Below are 17,500 nucleotides of genomic sequence, written 5' to 3'. Positions count from 1 at the left end.
AAGATTGAGCTACTTTTCTGTGACCATTCCTGTTAATTATTGGCCCTCAATGCCCCAAGATTGAGCTACTTTTCTTTGACCATTCTTGTTAATTATTGGCCCTCAATGCCCCAAGATTGAGCTACTTTTTTGTTATCATTCCTGTTAATTATTGGCCCCTAATGCCCCAAGATTGAGCTACTTTTTTTTATCATTCCTGTTAATTGGCTCGTAATGTTCCAAGATTAAGCTGCTTTTTTATTGTTCCTCTTTGTTGGTTAATAATTCCCCAAGATTGAGCTACTTTTCTTTGACAATTCCTTTATTTGCTCCAGATTCGCCAAGATTGTTACTTTTCATGCAAGTGGTAATGTTCTATAGTTAGTTATCTTTTCGTTTTTACTGCATGTTAAATATTTTTAACCGTGATTTTCCACTAGGAGGTTTATTTTCCATTTTTGCATATTACCATGTATTCCGTAAGGAGCAAGACCCAATTGAATTTTCTGTACATCGTATAATCTAGGCCACTGAAAATAGATATATCTTTAGGCGGTTTCAGCATAATGCTCTATGAGCTGCGGCTTATAAAACTTTAACTACGGCCCGGTGGTGGACTGGCCTATATCATTGTTAGACGCACGATTATGGCTAAATTTAACCTTAAATAAAAATAAAAGCTACTGAGCTAGTGGGCTGCAATTTGGTATGTTTGATTTTTGGAGGGTGGATGATCAACATACCAATTTGCAGCTCTCTAGCCTCAGTAGTTTTTAAGATCTGCGGATTGAAAGATGGAATCGTTTTTTTTTTTCCAGAAAACTATTGAGCGAAGGCGTGTGCGAGCAAGTGTCGGCGTTCAAAACTTACTACTTTATTCAAAAAACAAACAGACAGGTCAGTAGCTCTAGCGAGCGGAAATGTAGTGCCTGACACAAGGCGAACAAAACAGAGGTCAGAGTACTGTCAAGTGTTTGTTTAGCGGATGAAAAGATGTACATAAATTAACATACAAGACACGAATGAAGTTTATGATACAAATAGCCGGAAAGCTGACACTGCAATGCTTGTAATAAGAATTATACATTTAGCATACCTTTAATTGTACAACGGATGCGTGACATCTGCGGCGTTCCTTGTATGAGTGCGATTGGCGAGTATGCCAGATGCTCGTTGTGAGATAAGCCGTGTGGGACCCTACACTATTATATTTACGTACGTTTATTGTGTCAACCAATTCCTTCGTGGTTGATTTTGAGCCTTATAAGAATACAGACTTTTTTTTTTTTCAATATTTCCACTGACATTGCGTTCGTTTCCCCTATATTTCCAATTAGAATTATTTTCTTACATCGTGAGCCTTTAGGGGAAAATATTTCTCTTGTGTCAATACCTCCTGTGCTCTTTTTCCCTTTGGTGTTTACTCCCACCCGTCTAGTTTTTCCTCGGTCGAGGTCGGAATTGGTCATTTTTCTTCCGAATTTATGCCCATATTGTTGGGCTTTCCTTTTTTTCTCCGAGTTTGGTTTTCTTTCTGGTGTTACTGGTTCCGTTATACCTTTATTATTATATTTTTATTTTACGATCAATTTAACAGATTTTTTGTGAAGGTCATTTTTTCACGCACGTTTGTATTTTTATCGGTTCGTGTAGTAACTGTTCTATTATCGACAGATTTTCCTATTGTTATTTTGCCTTTATTGCCCTTTTCTATGATGATTTTGCTTTCTGTGTTTTAGGTTTCCTGGGATAATTTAATCCCTTGGGGCCTTCATTTTCCTGTGATAATTTTGCCTTCAGTGTCTTTATTTACTTGTGATAATTTTGCATTCAGTGTCTTAATTTTCTTGATAATTTTGTTCGAAAGTGTCTTCATTGTCTTATGATAATTTTGCCTTCAGTTTCTCAGTTTTCTTGGAACAATTTTGCCTTCAGTATCTTAATTTTCTTATGATAATTTTGCCTTATTGTCTTAATTTTCTTATGATAATTTTTCCTTCAGTGCTTTCATTTTCTAATGATTATTTTGGCTTCAGTGTCTTAATTTTCTTGTGATAAATTTGCTTGCAGTGCCTTCATTTTCCTATAATTGTGCCTTCAGTGTCTTAGTTCTTCTTGTGATAATTTTGTCTTTTGTTGCCTTCATTTTCCTATGATTATTTTGCCTTCAGTTTCTTAGTTTTCTTGCGATAATTTTGCAATTAGTACCATCATTTTCCTGAGATCATTTTTTTCGTTTAATAACTTTGCTTCAAGTCACAATTTTCCTATAATAGTTTTTCAGTCAGTGTCTTCATTTTTTCTGACAGTTTTGCCTTCGTCGCCATTTTTCGTATGCAAATGTGGCTTTTGTCGGTGTTTTGTTTGATAAATGAGCCCTTATTGATTCATTTTTAAAACGGTAATTGCATTGTAATTCTGTTGTAAAGGTGTGCGTGTTTTTTAAAGTGCCTCGCTTATTAGTCTAGCATTAATACCCTATTTTTACTGTGGTAATTGTGCCTGTTTTTGCACATTTTTCTATAAGTGAACCTTTTTGTATCGCGTATTGTGATATTTTTTCCTCTTATACCAATTTTTGTTCACTAATTGTGGTTTTTTATGGCATTATTTTTCCTTGGGATGATTTTGCCTCTGCTGGCAATTTTTATTTTTTAATAGTTCACAATTATTGACCCTTCTTGTCAGTGTTCTCTGTTTTATGTGATAGATATGATATGCTCATGATTCGTAGATTTTTCGTAGGATTATTGTTCCGTTAACACCTTATATATTCTCTAGCAAATCTTTATTGACTAATATTAGTCTTGAGAGTTATGCCATTATTGCTTACTTTTTCTGTAATGTGCCCCTGCCTAAGGTTAATGATACTTGTATCTTTATTACTAAATTCCAATGGTAATTGCATGTTTACTGCACAGTGGTAGTAATAATTATACTGTATTGCCCAATGTCAATGTTGCTGGTACATGTATTTTCTAAGTGATACTTTGCTTTATTGCCTGTCTTAATAGTAATTTTACCTTAATTGCCTAGTTTTTAAGATGATATCTTTATTGCATAATCTTAATGATAATTGTATCTTTTTTCCTTTTTTTGTATAATAATGCCCCTGATTATATATTTTTCATGGTAATTGAGCTTACATTACCAATTATGTCCTCTGATCATTGCACTCTACTTTCTTAATGTTCTGCGATTAGAATTTTGCCTGCATTATCTGTTGGTAAATCGACATTGGTCTTTAAACTGTGTTTAACAAAGTACACTTCTAGTTTATATACTTATGCATAACATGTAATATTTGGCTTGATCATGAGTTTATAGTGGGTGACAGAGAGAGAGAGAGAGGTCGGGGGGGGGGGGTGGGGGGGGGGGGGGGGGGGCGTGCCGCCTCGACAACATGAATGCCTACTCCTTGATTGACATTCAGAGATAATTCTCCTATTAGCTGTTGCACAGATTTCGTGGATGGGCACATTTCCCACTTTTATCTGGCCCATGACAGAATGAAATGGTGAAATAAAGACAGGTTGGTTCCTCGATAAGCTAGAATCTCCTTAAATAGCACACGACACGTAAGTATTCATATAGGGCTTATCCATGTATATAATTATTATATATATATATATATATATATACATATATATATATATATAATATGAATAACTTGATCACGAAGTATATAAAACGTGATGCTATGTATAAATAAAAGTTTTTTGCCACGAAGGAAAAAATGAAAAACAAAGCGAGCATAGCCAAAGTACTTTCTTCGGGGATCCGAACAGGACCGAAAGTAGTTTTCTGGGGGGAGGGCTATCTCGCTTTTTCATTTTTTCCTTCGTGGCAAAAAAACCTTTATATATATATGTGTGTGTGTGTGTGTATATATATATATATATATATATATATATATATATATATATATATATATATATATATATATATATGCATATATGCATATATATAAAATGATAATAACTTCATTTTCCTATTGTTTTGGGTAACTTTGTTGTTGTTATTATTATTATTATTATTATTATATTAATTATTATTATTATTATTATTATTATTATTATTATATCAAAGGGGATTTTTCATGTGCTGAGAGGACATAAGACTGATGCTCTCTCTCTCTCTCTTAAAATAAATATAGTTTTCATTAACCTAAATGTTTCGGGAGAAAGTGGCACAAATAAAAGGAAGTGTAGAATCAAAAGAACTGAGAGAGAGAGAGAGAGAGAGAGAGAGAGAGAGAGAGAGAGAGAGAGAGAGAGAGAGAGAGAGAAGAGAGAGGGAGAGAGGGGGGGGGGGGGGGGGGGGGGAGGAGGGGGAGGGGGGGGGGAGAGGGGGGGGGGGGAGAGAGAGAGAGAGAGATATCAACCACGCCCAAAATTCAACCTGTTTTAATACCTCCACTCACCTTTTCTGAACCTGCAATTAACGATGGCATGCTAGAAGCTTAAATTAGAGGGGCAAATAGACTAACGAAATTTTTTGAAAGTTTAAAAACTGCAGTAAAATTAAAGAATTTTATCTCAATTAAGAGGTAGAAAGAGAAAATGAATAGGTTAGAATTATTATTCAGAATAAGGATAAAAACGACAAAAATTCATTTTACTACGGAAAAAGAAAAAACTCGTGTATAAGCGAAAATACATTTAAATTAACACTAGAAATATAAAATATATTGAGAGCATATATCTGAAAAATTGATTAAACTTATTTAGGTGGACAGATTAACTGAAGGAAAGTAGGACATACATACTATTATGAGTACAAAATAGTAGTGAAGTCAGTAGATTAAAAGAAAGTAAGAATAGACATGAATGTGCTATTAAGCGGCGCTATAAATTTCGTATATTTCAAAGAGAATGAGATCTTTTAAGGTCAATTCACTCAAAAAAAAAAAAAAAAAAAAAAATGGTAGCACAAACTAATAGTCAGACATTTGAAATACCATGCTTTTACAGTTGTCTGAATTCTGCTCTTAGTCCGTAGTTGCATTTCCTGTTTATATCTTCCTCGTGTCTAGCAATGTCGGTTGATGGATTGATGCATTTCCAGAGATACAAAATCATGTGCATATCACTGACATCATATTAATGTCATGATAATTTCAATGAATATGATATGTCATTTGAATGTTATCATCATCATCATCAGTAACATGTTTACACTAGATTTTTCGTTTTCCATGTTAGATGCGAGTTGAATTTTCTCCACATTCTCTCCTGTCCTACGTCCTCTCTGCCTTAATTCCCATCGGGCCTCTGCCAGTGATTCTCAACCTTTTTTGGCTCATGTACCCCTCCCCCTTTTCCAAAATTGTCTGCCTCAAAAGTTGCATTCCAAATAATATGCAACAAAATACTAACAAAAACACAAGCTAGCGAAGAGAAACCGCAGCGTCACCTCTCAGTAGTGTGAACCGATGCTTACTGCGTTTCGTGAGGTCCTAGGGCCAGTTTGAGCCTACTAACCTTTCGACACAATTCTCCCCCCTGAAACTCTGAAATTTCCCCCTGGTTGAGAACCACTGGGCCTCTATACACTTTTTCCATGATATTCTGGACCTTCTTAGTGGTCTTCGTCCCACAACTTCCACACCTGCTATTTTTTTCATCACATGTACAAACCATCTCGTTCATAGAAATGTGTTAAACTTTTTACCACTGGATCTCCACCTATCTACTTCACAGCTCCACCTATCTTCTTCACATCACCTACCTCCCTCATAAGTGATGTGTAGTATATCCATAGTCATTTTATTGTGAAACTTTCTTAGTTTATAACCATTTTATTCTGAGTGTGAGGTTAATAAGAGCATGGGTAGAAGAAGGTTTAGCAAATATTTTTCTTGTGGAAGAAGTTTGATGGGTCCAGGGGTAAGAACGAATATAGAGTAAATTCCTAAAAACAGTGAAGATGATGCCCGAAGGGTCTCTTCTAAATTCCCTTTATACCATCAACAAGGAGCATTGTAAGTAATAAGTTAAGTATATTTTAGTTTAACCAGGCCACTGAGCTGATTAACAGCTCTCCTAGGGCTGGCCCGAAGGATTAGATATTTTTGCGTGGCAAGGAACCGACTGGTTACTAAGCAACGGGACCCACAGCTTATTGTGGAAACCGAACCATGTTATATCGAGAAATGAAGTTCTAATCACCAGAAATAAATTCCTCTGATTCCACATTGGCAGAGCGGGGAAACGAACTCGGATAACCAAATCGGTAGGCAAGTGCGTAACCCACTCGTCAAGTGCGGAACTATGTAAGTAATACCACCCCCACCTCCCTTAATTGGGTTGTGGTTCAGAGAACAAACTGAAAAGTATTTTTTATGTTAATGCAGACACCGTTAAAGGGGGGGATGGCTGGGTGGCAACGAAATGTCCATATCTCGCCTGGGTCGGTAAAAACTAGAAAATAAGGATAAGGTATAAAATGTGGTTTGTCGTGCAAACACCAACCTTTTGAAAAATCGGCACAATATACTTAGGGTACTTTATGTTCTCAGGGTTGTGATTCCATCCATCGCCTAGACAGTATTTTCTATGTTAGTTTTGATTATATCTTGATATTGCACGCGACTGTTTGTCATCGTTTCGAAAACCTAACACTGGCGCCATCTGTAAAGGGGAAGTCATTCCACGTATACAAAAATAGTAAACAAAGCACAAGTACAAGATTTGACATCATCAGTCCGGAGATAATTTAGCTTAACATTTTTGTAGCGAACGAGGCACTCAGATTATTTTCTGCCTGTTCAGTTTTAACTTAAAGATTGAAAGTCTATTGAACTTTAAAAGTTAGAGGATCTGTAAAAGTTAAACCATCTAGAACTCTATAGGTCTTTAAAGTTACAGGATATGTAAAAGTTTTAAGACTAGAAAAAATATACGACCCATGAAAATTTGAAGATTTAGGAAATGTAGAGGATTTAAAATGTTAGAAGATCTATAAAGCTTAGAGATCTAAAGAAAAGTTAGAGAATTTTTTAAAAATATCGTCTTTTTTGGCACTGGAGCACACTTACTCATTTATATTTCCATATGATAAAAGTCATGGGGTCCCTTTTGTTCAAAGGATGGAAAAATTATGATTGTCACACACACACACACACACACACACACACACACACATATATATATATATATATATATATATATATATATATATATATATATATATATATATTTATATATAATATTCACACCACTCACTCGTTTCCATACAGTACCAGCAAAAATCAATGATTTGCGTTCTTTATATCCAATCACAAAAATTCGTAGAATGGTGTATGGGGGTTAGTGTTGACAAAAGCCAGTGGTTCTCAGAATAGGAACCTGTGTTGACACGGTAGGTTATCTCGTATTCTTAGAATCTCTCTCTCTCTCTCTCTCTCTCTCTCTCTCTCTCTCTCTCTCTCTCTCTCTGCTCTTGTGAATAACCCATCTAAAGTGAAAAAAAGGTATTATATTAGGAGTCTCTCTCTCTTCTCTCTCTCTCTCTCTCTCTCTCTCTGGTAAATTGACCATTCCTACTCCCGCCCATGCCAAAATAAATAAAAAAAAAGGGATTATTGCATCATGCTCTCTCTGTCACCCACCACATCCGTGTTTTATTTCAAATCAGTTCCTTTCATTTTTTGTATGAAATTTTAGCAAACCATTATTTTCGTCCAGGTTGTCTATTGTGGTGTTGAGTTTTTTGCACAATAAACTGTTTCTTCTTCTTTGTCGATGACGCCTTCATTCGTTGGTGACAGTACAGAAGAAAGGTCAATTGAATCATGATAATTTTGATAGTTAGTTGCAGTAACAAAAGTAGTAATAGTAGCAGCAGCAGCAGCAGCAGTCGTGCAAAACCTTTACTAGATATTGCAGTTTTTTTTTATTGTTAGTACAAATATCTTGATATGACGAACCTCTACCACTACTTTCTACTACTATGATGAATATTATAGATAGTAAGATTGGTAGTTGTACTGTTTGTGAAAATGATGACATTTACTTATAGGTCCTTCGGAAGCAAATCCATCACACAACAGAAACCAGAAATGAAAGCCACAATTCAAAGTTTGAGGAGCAGAAATACCCAAAACTCGGAGGTCTGACAACCTCTGAAAAGCCAGCTTGCCCTCTTTCTGTGAAGACTTCAAGAACGAGGTTCGTAGAGTACTCTCTCTCTCTCTCTCTCTCAGTGAAAGAGAATACGAAGCAAACACCAAGGAAGAAAACAGCTTAAAGATGGCTATACTTGTCACAACCCCCCCCCCCCCCTCCCCCCACAAATGTTGATGCCTTTGTGTCCCTTCTCGGAAGTCCAGTCAAAACATCACATCCTCTCAAGGGTAGTTTGGATTGTCTGGGACCCCTTGGGGCGTGGGGGCGGCGCCGATGTTTGAGAAGGACTTTGCTTCGAAGGGGTATATTTGGTTCTGCGAGCAATAGCGCCGTAGGGTCCATCTTTCCCGGTGACCTTAGGCGCTGTGTTGGTGGGGAATGTATGTTTTCCTTGTCCATAAAGCAGTGTTTGTTTATTTCTTTAGCTCACCCTAGGCGTCTTCCGAGCTGTGTCTCTGTCTTTCAAGTCCCATATCCAAAGAACTTCGTATTTGCTTGTGTGTCTACCCCTATTTTTGGTCTCTCTTGGGTCTTTATCGCAAATGCCTCTCCAATTTACTGCAGTGTGTATTCTACGGTTGCTTGAAAGACTGTAGAAGTTTCGAGGAGCAGCGAGTTGAATCCTCCTTCAGAATTTCGTTGTGGGTTTGATATTGACAGAACCTGCAGTCTATGGGAGCTCAGGTTAGTGATCGAGTGGTCATGATACTCTCACTGTCAATGAGAGGTCCAGAGTTTAATTTCAGAATGAGGGAAAGTGGTTCTGATTTACTTCATTTTGCTTGAATTGACCTAGGCATTGGATTCTGAACCTGGCGGAAAGTCGGCGGTGATGGGCCATGGCCATTGTGAAGAAGGGTAGTTAGTTGGCTTGCGGCTTCATTCCAAAATGACTCCTGCAAACTACAGTGTCGGCACAGTACAGTATGGATCGATCTTCTCGAAGTGTGTGTGTGTATATTATATATTATTATTATATATGCATATATGTATATATATATATATATGATATATGTATATTATATATATATTATATACTATCCTATATATATATATATATATATATACCATTATATATATATATATATATATATATTTATATATATATATATACATATTCAGATATTTCATTTAGAGATAACGAAACAATTGGAGAGATAACGCATAGCATTACGTAACCTCTCACTCTTGTCAGTACCTATGGATGTACTATATATGAATTTGTATACACACAAACATATATATATATATATAATATATATATATATATAAATATATATATATATATATATATATATATATATATATATATATATATATATATATATATATATATATATATATATTAGGGTGAGTCTCCACTCGGTATGCAATTTCGAAGGCGAAGGAGAATGATAAAACACACACACATATATATATATATATATATATATATATAATATATATATATCTATATCTCATATCTATATATAATATATATAGATATAGATATATATAATATATATATATTTTTTTTTTATTTTTTTTTTTATCATTCTCCTTCGCCTTCGAAATTGCATACCGAGTGGAGACTCACCCTAATATATATATATATATATATATCTATATATATATATATATATATATGATATATATATAGATATATAATAAATATACATATGTATATATATATATATATGTTTGTGTGAATAACAAAGTTCATATATAGTACATCCATAGGTACTGACAAGAGTGAGAGGTTACGTAATGCTATGCGTTATCTCTCCAATTGTTTCGTTATCTCTACATGAAATATCTGAAGGGGTTGATGTTGCACAATCAGCAACAACACAAGCAAAAGAAAAAAAATGCGCCAAAGTTTCTTAGGCGCAATCGACTTTTCTGTACATCGTATCATCAAGGCCTCCGAAACTAGATCTATCTTTCGTTGGTCTCGGGATAATGCTGTGTGAGCCGTGGCGCATAAAACTTTAACCAAAGCCCGGTAGTAGCCTGGCCTATATCGTTACCAGACGCACGATTATGGCTAACTTTAACAGTAAATGAAATAGAATAAAAAACTACTGAGGCTAGAGGGCTGCAATTCGGTATGTTTGATGATTGGAGAATGGACGATCAAAACACTAATTTGCAACCCTCTAACCCCAGTAGTTTTTAAGATCTGATGGCGAACAGAAAAAAGTGCTGACTGACAGACAAAGCCGGAACAATAGTTTTCTTTTCAGAAAGCTTAAAAGTGATTAATAATTAATATGGTTATTTTAAATGTAGTTAGAAGATACAGGTGGATTGTCAGTAAGCAATTCTATTGCGCTTTGCATGAAGAGTTTAAGTAAACTTTGTTTTGAAAGGTAGGAGCAGATATAACTGAAAAACTGAAAAGATTTAGTTTTAGAGTATATCCCTGTTCTGTATTTTTTAATTGAACAAAAACAAACATTGGTAATTTTACTTGCAATGCAGTCTTGCTCAGTGCCATTGCAATTATAACACCATGGGTGAAATATGCAAAATCTCATAGATGTTTAATTCACATACCTAGAAGTATCACCAACATCCATTGACAATTCCCTTCCCTCTGGCATTTATTGCATCATTCTTCTCCTTGTGTATACACTTCATCGACCTAGCGCTTTCTTTGGCTCCCTCTCTTCCATTTCTCCCTGGATTTCTAGTTCAAATACGCTTCTAACAGACCTTCCTAGTTCCATTTTCCCAACATGATACCATGTCAAAAATACACAGCCATTTTTCATTCACGTTTAATAATCCTGACTAGTCTCCTTGAGGAAGAGATTGTATAGCGTTCAAGAATAACCGAGAACCCCCATTCATGCCTTGAGGATTAGTAGTGAATTTAATGGGAAAGTGAGACCAGCTCTTCTTTAATAGCACTGTACAATGAACACCTGTAAAAGAATATGAAAGCACCTTTATATGACTGCTCTCAGGGAGGATGCAACTCCAGACCTCTGGTTAACTCTCTAATGCTTTAGCTATTGAACTATGAAGGCATTATATTGGGAAACTGCGGAGTAATGCAGCATCCTTTCTTGCATGTGGTGACAGGAAAGACAAAATGTGGAGAAGTAGGAGAAAATATGGTGTTACTGTGCCTCATCTCAAAGAAATACCTCAATACCTTATTGGCTAGAGCTCTGTTCTAGTCATCTCATTATTTTGTGGAGTCATATTGGTTTGTCTTTTTCACAACATAGTTTAGTGGCTAGAGCACTGGTCTAGTGAACCGTAGATGGGGGTTTTGATCCTTCATGCTAAATCATCTTTTCAATGTTGAAAAAGGGGTATAGACTTCTTGCATTACAGCCTTCAGGTAGAATCAAACTCCTAGTCTGTGTTTTTTAAGACCAGCACTAGCTACTGAGCTTTAAGAGGGTTGTGGTTATGGTTCATTGGGTCAGCACTCTCGCCAAAGAACTATAAAGATACCGTATTGTAAATAGCCATGGGGACACTAAGAAGTACAATCACATTCATGCCATTTCCATCATAGAGGATATCCCATACGGGTAGTGCTGTCAGTGCACCTCACTTGTTGCAATGTAGGCATTATGTAAGGATCTTTGCAGCATCCCTTTGGTTCCTACCTTCAACCTCTCTCATCTCTTTTTACGTTCATATTCATATTCTCTTTCTTCCATCTGACTCTCCACCCTCTTTAAAGATTATTTCCTAGTGCAACTGTGAGGATTTCCTGCTATACCTTTCCAACCTTCTTACTGATGTCAATTTCCCGTTCAGTGCTGAATGACTTCATAGGTCCCAATGCTTGACCATTGGCATAAAGTCTACATTTTATTCTACTCTATCATAGAGGATAAAACTTCCTGCCTCAGGTTTCTTAGTTGCATAATCTTACCACAGCTATGAAGGCACAATGTTGGGAAGATACCCAATAATAGAAAAGTGTTCCCCTTTTCCTGACTTGAAAAGAGAATGTGCAGCACAAGCGTACAGTACAATATTTACATAATTTCTTCAGAGAGGCTAGAACACCCAACTTTGGCTTACTAGACCAGTGCTTTAACCACTGAACAATGAAGACAAACACATTGGGGAGAGATCTATTGGTAATACAACTGTCTGACTTCTGACTGTACAAAAAGAATGTGCAGCACTTTAATTAATGCAATATAACATTATCATCATTCCTTCCGGGAGTATAAAACTGGCTTCTTATTTATATTAGTGCTCTAGCCACTGAGCTATGAAGGCACCTTTTTTGGAGGAGACACTGTAACCCCACATTCTCCTGGACATCTGAAACGGTGAACATAAGAACATAATGAGCAGTATATTGCTGATTGTAAAAAGTACTTACAGCACATTACTGACAGGATTCACTACAGTTTCATAGTTGCCTTCAGGGAGGATCGAACTCCCGGCCTCTGGTTTACTAGACCAGCGCTCTAGCCACTGAGCTATGAAGGCAGCATTTTTGGAAGAGACACTGTAACACCACATTCTCCTGGACATCTGATAGGATAAACATACTGATCAGTATACACTAACACCACATTCTCCTGGACATCTGATAAGGTGAACTTAAGAGCAGTATGTTGCTAATTGTAAAAAGGACATATAGCACATTATTGACACGATACACTACAGTTTTATAGTTGTCTTCAGGGAGGATCAAACTCCTGCCCTCTGGTTTACGAGACCAGCGCTCTAGCCACTGAGCTATGAAGGCAACCATGGACCATTTTTGGAGGGAAAACAAACCCTGTAACAACCACAAATTCTCCGGACATCTGATAGAGTAAACATACTGAGCAGTATACACCGGGTGAACATAATGAGCTGTATATTGCTGATTATAAAAAGGACATATAGTACATTATTGACATGATGCACCATAGTTTCGTAGTTGCCTTCAGGGAGGATCGAACTCCCGGCCTCTGGTTTACTAGACCAGCGCTCTAGCCACTGAGCTATGAAGGCACCATTTCTGGAAGAGACACTGTAACACCACATTCTCCTGGACATCTGATAGGGTGAACGTAATGAGCAGTATGTTGCTGATTGTAAAAAGGACATATAGCACATTATTGACACGATGCACTACAGTTTCGTAGTTGCCTTCAGGGAGGATCGAACTCCCGGCCTCTGGTTTACGAGACCAGCGCTCTACCCACTGAGCTATGAAGGCACCATGGACCATTTTTGGAGGAAACACTGTAACACCACATTCTCCTGGACATCTGATAGAGTAAACATACTGAGCAGTATACACCGGGTGAACATAATGAGCTGTATGTCGCTGATTGTAAAAAGGTCATATAGTACATTATTGACATAATGTACTACAGTTTCGTAGTTGCTTTCATGGAGGATCGAACTTCCGGCCTCTGGTTTACTAGATCAGTGCTCTACCCACTGAGCTATGAAGGTACCATTTCTGGAAGAGACTCTGTAACACCACATTCTCCTGGACATCTGATAGGGTGAATGTAATGAGCAGTATGTTGCTGATTGTAAAAAGGACATATAGCACATTATTGACACGATACACTACAGTTTTGTAGTTGCCTTCAGGGAGGATCGAACTCCCGACCTCTGGTTTACTAGACCAGCGCTCTAGCCACTGAGCTATGAAGGCACCATTTTTGGAGGAAACACTGTAACACCGCATTCTCCTGGACATCTGATAGAGTAAACATACTGAGCAGTATACACCGGGTGAACATAATGAGCTGTATATTGCTGATTGTAAAAACGACATATAGCACATTATTGACACGATGCACTACAGTTTCGTAGTTGCCTTCAGGGAGGATCGAACTCCCAGCCTCTTGTTTATTGGACCAGCGCTCTGGCTCAGGCACCATTTCTGGAAGAGACACTGTAACACCACATTCTCCTGGACATCTGAAAGTGTGAATATTATGAGCAGTATACTACTGACGGGATAAAAACGATGTACAGTATATTATTGACAGGATGAATTACAATTTCCTTCATGGAGGATCAAACTCCTGGCCTCTGGTTCATTCGACAAGAGTTCCAGCCACTGAACTATGAAGGCACAAATTTAGGAGAAGGCACTCTAATACAACATTTTCTTGGAATTTTGATCAGGTATGACAGGTGAGAATTATTTTTGCTGGTAGTGTAAAAAAAAGACTATGTGTAGTTATTTACTGACAGGATAAACTAGGGTCTCATCATTGCCTTTGGGGAGGGTTGAACTCCTGGCTTCTGATTTACAAGACCTGCATTCTAGCCACAGACCTTGAAAGCACCGTTTAGGAAGAGGTACTGTAAAACATTATTGTCTGAATAAATAAAAATGTGCAGCACATCGAAGTATATAATGTTCATTTGATTGCCTTTCAGGGAAGATTAAACTCCCAGCCTTTGGTTTGCTAGTCTAGCTCTATAGCGACAGCTATGAAGGTGCAATGTGAGGAAGAGACACTCCAATACTGCATTCCCCCTTACTTCTGATTTGCTAAGAAGGACGAGCAGTAAATTACTGAGTGCATGTAAAGGACGTGTAATATATAACTGACATGATAAACTACGTTCTCATCATGGACTGCGGGGAGAATAGAACTCCTGGCTTCATGTTTACTGGACCAGCTCTCTAGCCACTTGAAATATGAAGGCACAATGTTAGGAAGCGACACTGTAGTACAACATTCTGTCCTACTTCCATTCACAGGATTATCAATAATGTCATTCCATGAAAGAGTACTTCTCAATATTTACCTTATTGCCTTCATGGAAGATCAAAGTCCCAACCTTCTTTTTACTAGACTGGTGTTTTACTTTAGTCACTGAACTATGAAGGGACCATATTGTGAATAAATGCTTACATCTATCCTGCATCTTCTGAGATGACTGAAAGTTTCCAGCACATCAAGTAGTACTATACAAAAGTCACATACCTAATTGTCTTCATGGGTGACTAAACTCTCATCCTCTGGTTTATTAAGACCTTGTTCTAGCTACTAGACAATAAAGGTGCAATTTTGGGAAGAGATGCTATAAATGCTTCATGTTTTTTATAAGTTTCTCATTAAGATAAAAAGAATGTACAGCACATCAAAGAATACAATATGCTCATATTTCTGACTTTAGGGGCGAATGACCCTCCAGCCTCTGGTTTATTAGGCTGTTACTGTGGGCACTGGGTTCTGATGGTACCACATTGCAAAGAGCTCAGCGATATTTTTTGACTGGTGAAAAGAAACATCAAGCAGCTTAATACAACATTCTGATTATTTCATGTACTGAGGATCATACTCCCAGGCCATGGTTTTAGTAATAACATGTTGTAAAGCCTTTGAGCTATGGACGCACCATTGGTGGACTTCTCATATACTAACAAGGATGAGTAGTATATAACTGATAGGATAAAAAGGATGTTGTAGTATACGACTGATCAGATAAAATCCAGTATTGTTACCTTCAGGGAGGATGAAATTCCCAACTTCTGGTTTAGTAGGCAAGTGCTCCTGCCACTGAGCTATGAAAATATTATATTTTGAAAGTTGAAAAATTAAGTTTATTTTAGTTTAACCAGAGCACTGAGCTGATGAACAGCTCTCCTAGGGCTGGCCCAAAGAATTAGATATTTTTACGTGGCGAGGAACCAACTGGCTACTTACTTATTATGGGATCTGAACCACATTATACAAGTTAAAGTTAAGGATATCTTAGTTTTACCAGACCACTGAGCTGATTAACAGCTCTCCTAGGGCTGGCCCGAAGGATTAGATATTTTTACGTAGCTAGTAGCTAGGAACCAATTGGTCACCTAGCAACGGGACCTACAGCTTATTGTGGGATCCGAACCACACTATATCGAGAAATGAATTTCTATCACTAGAAATAAATTCCTCTGATTCCGCATTGGCCGAGCTGGGGTTCGAACTTCGGACCATCGGATTGGCAGCTGAGACATTGTAAAAGTAATGAATTTCTAATCATCAAAAATAAATTCCTCTGATTCCACGTTGGCAGAGCAGGGAATCGAACTCACGGATACAGAATCAGTAGGCGAGCACGTAACCCTCTCGTCCAACGAGAAATTTTAATTTGGAAGTAACACACTCAGACAATCTTCTCCTAGACTTATCGTAGGCTGCAAGAATGAATAGTACATTACTGCTAAGAAAAAGTGAATGCATTCTATTTTATCGACGGGGCAAACTGCAATCACATCCGTGCCTTCAGGGAGGATCGAACTCCCGGCCTCTGGTTTACTAGACCAGCGCTCTAGCCACTGAGCTATGAAGGCTTTCTCTTTTGTAGAGGAGGATTTCGCATGATTACAAAGCTCTTCAATATAAACTGGTTCAGACTTTTACCATATATCGTACTTACAAGTTTCAGTTATCAGCTAATCCCGATATATAAATATATATATATATATATATATATATATATATATATATATATATATATATATATATATATATTGTACTGCATACACTGAAAATATATATCGCTGCGTTCTCTTTATTTGAATGACGTACATCCGTTGTCATGTTTCTGTGACTGATTGTCGACCAATTTCAATGCTTTGTTGTTTTTAAATTGCAGTTCGTTTTATTCATTGATTTGTAATTAGCTTATGTATGCATCATGCACCCGTTATTTGTACCATTTCTATTGTTATTAATATTATTTTATTTGCATATGTTTTTAATGTATATTTACACTGACGCCATTGTGCATTTCTTCGCAATTAAGATTATTATTTCAAATTTCTAATAAATTTCTAATCTACTTTTTCTTTATTAATATTATCATGATTATTTCCTTAAATAGAAATAGTATAGCGGCACGGCAGACGTTCTTTTTAAATGAATATGATTTTTGTAATCTTCATAATGGTTTTTCCTCCTCCTCGGAGTTCACTTATTAAGTTTCCAAATGAGGGCATGAGTGATACAACATTGATAATATGATATACGTACATCTATTTTATACGAAAATAAGGCGAACATTTTAAGCTTTCAATATTTGCGGTCATTCGGCAAGCCTCAGAAATTCAGTGCTTAAACCGTTTGTCTTTTTCCATGTAATTTTATAGAGTTAATGTTTATTATTAATGGTTAGTTCACAGAAAGAATAGGCGTATTCTGTATCATAATTATTATTGTTGTTGTTGTTGCTGCTGTTGATTTATGTGCCCAATAATTATTTGTAATTTTCATTTCCGCATCATTTCTCGTTTATCTTTTCCATTTATGTCGATGCTGAAGGTTCGGTAACATCTCGAGGGGAATGATGGTTAACCCCTACGCTGAGAGCGCAATAGTTGGCTCCTTCTGGGTCGTCCTTTGAATTGTTCCCTCCTTTTTCAGGTTGTAATAATAATAATAATAATAAATGCGAACGAGGGCCCCAGAATTTTC

At 36.9% G+C, this 17,500-nt stretch overlaps 1 long non-coding RNA gene and 6 other non-coding genes across 7 annotated transcripts in view; 1 reads left to right on the top strand and 6 right to left on the bottom strand.

Moving 5' to 3' along the window:
• LOC135196748 (uncharacterized) overlaps positions 1–17,500 on the top strand; it is a 475,624-nt gene that overhangs the window by 400,537 nt on the left and 57,587 nt on the right. The window lies entirely within an intron of this gene.
• Positions 12,488–12,560, bottom strand: Trnat-agu (transfer RNA threonine (anticodon AGU)). Its single transcript has one exon. It is a non-coding gene; the product is annotated as a tRNA-Thr (tRNA).
• On the bottom strand, positions 12,750–12,822 carry Trnat-cgu (transfer RNA threonine (anticodon CGU)). Its single transcript has one exon. It is a non-coding gene; the product is annotated as a tRNA-Thr (tRNA).
• Trnat-agu (transfer RNA threonine (anticodon AGU)) lies at positions 13,001–13,073 on the bottom strand. The gene has a single exon. It is a non-coding gene; the product is annotated as a tRNA-Thr (tRNA).
• On the bottom strand, positions 13,209–13,281 carry Trnat-cgu (transfer RNA threonine (anticodon CGU)). Its single transcript has one exon. It is a non-coding gene; the product is annotated as a tRNA-Thr (tRNA).
• Positions 13,659–13,731, bottom strand: Trnat-agu (transfer RNA threonine (anticodon AGU)). The gene has a single exon. It is a non-coding gene; the product is annotated as a tRNA-Thr (tRNA).
• Trnat-agu (transfer RNA threonine (anticodon AGU)) lies at positions 16,305–16,377 on the bottom strand. Its single transcript has one exon. It is a non-coding gene; the product is annotated as a tRNA-Thr (tRNA).

This window comes from Macrobrachium nipponense, chromosome 18 (genome assembly GCF_015104395.2).
Source record: "Macrobrachium nipponense isolate FS-2020 chromosome 18, ASM1510439v2, whole genome shotgun sequence".
Lineage (NCBI taxonomy): Eukaryota > Metazoa > Arthropoda > Malacostraca > Decapoda > Palaemonidae > Macrobrachium > Macrobrachium nipponense.
The sequence above is the reverse complement of the archived record's forward strand: the minus strand, read 5'-3'. Positions and strand labels throughout refer to the sequence as shown.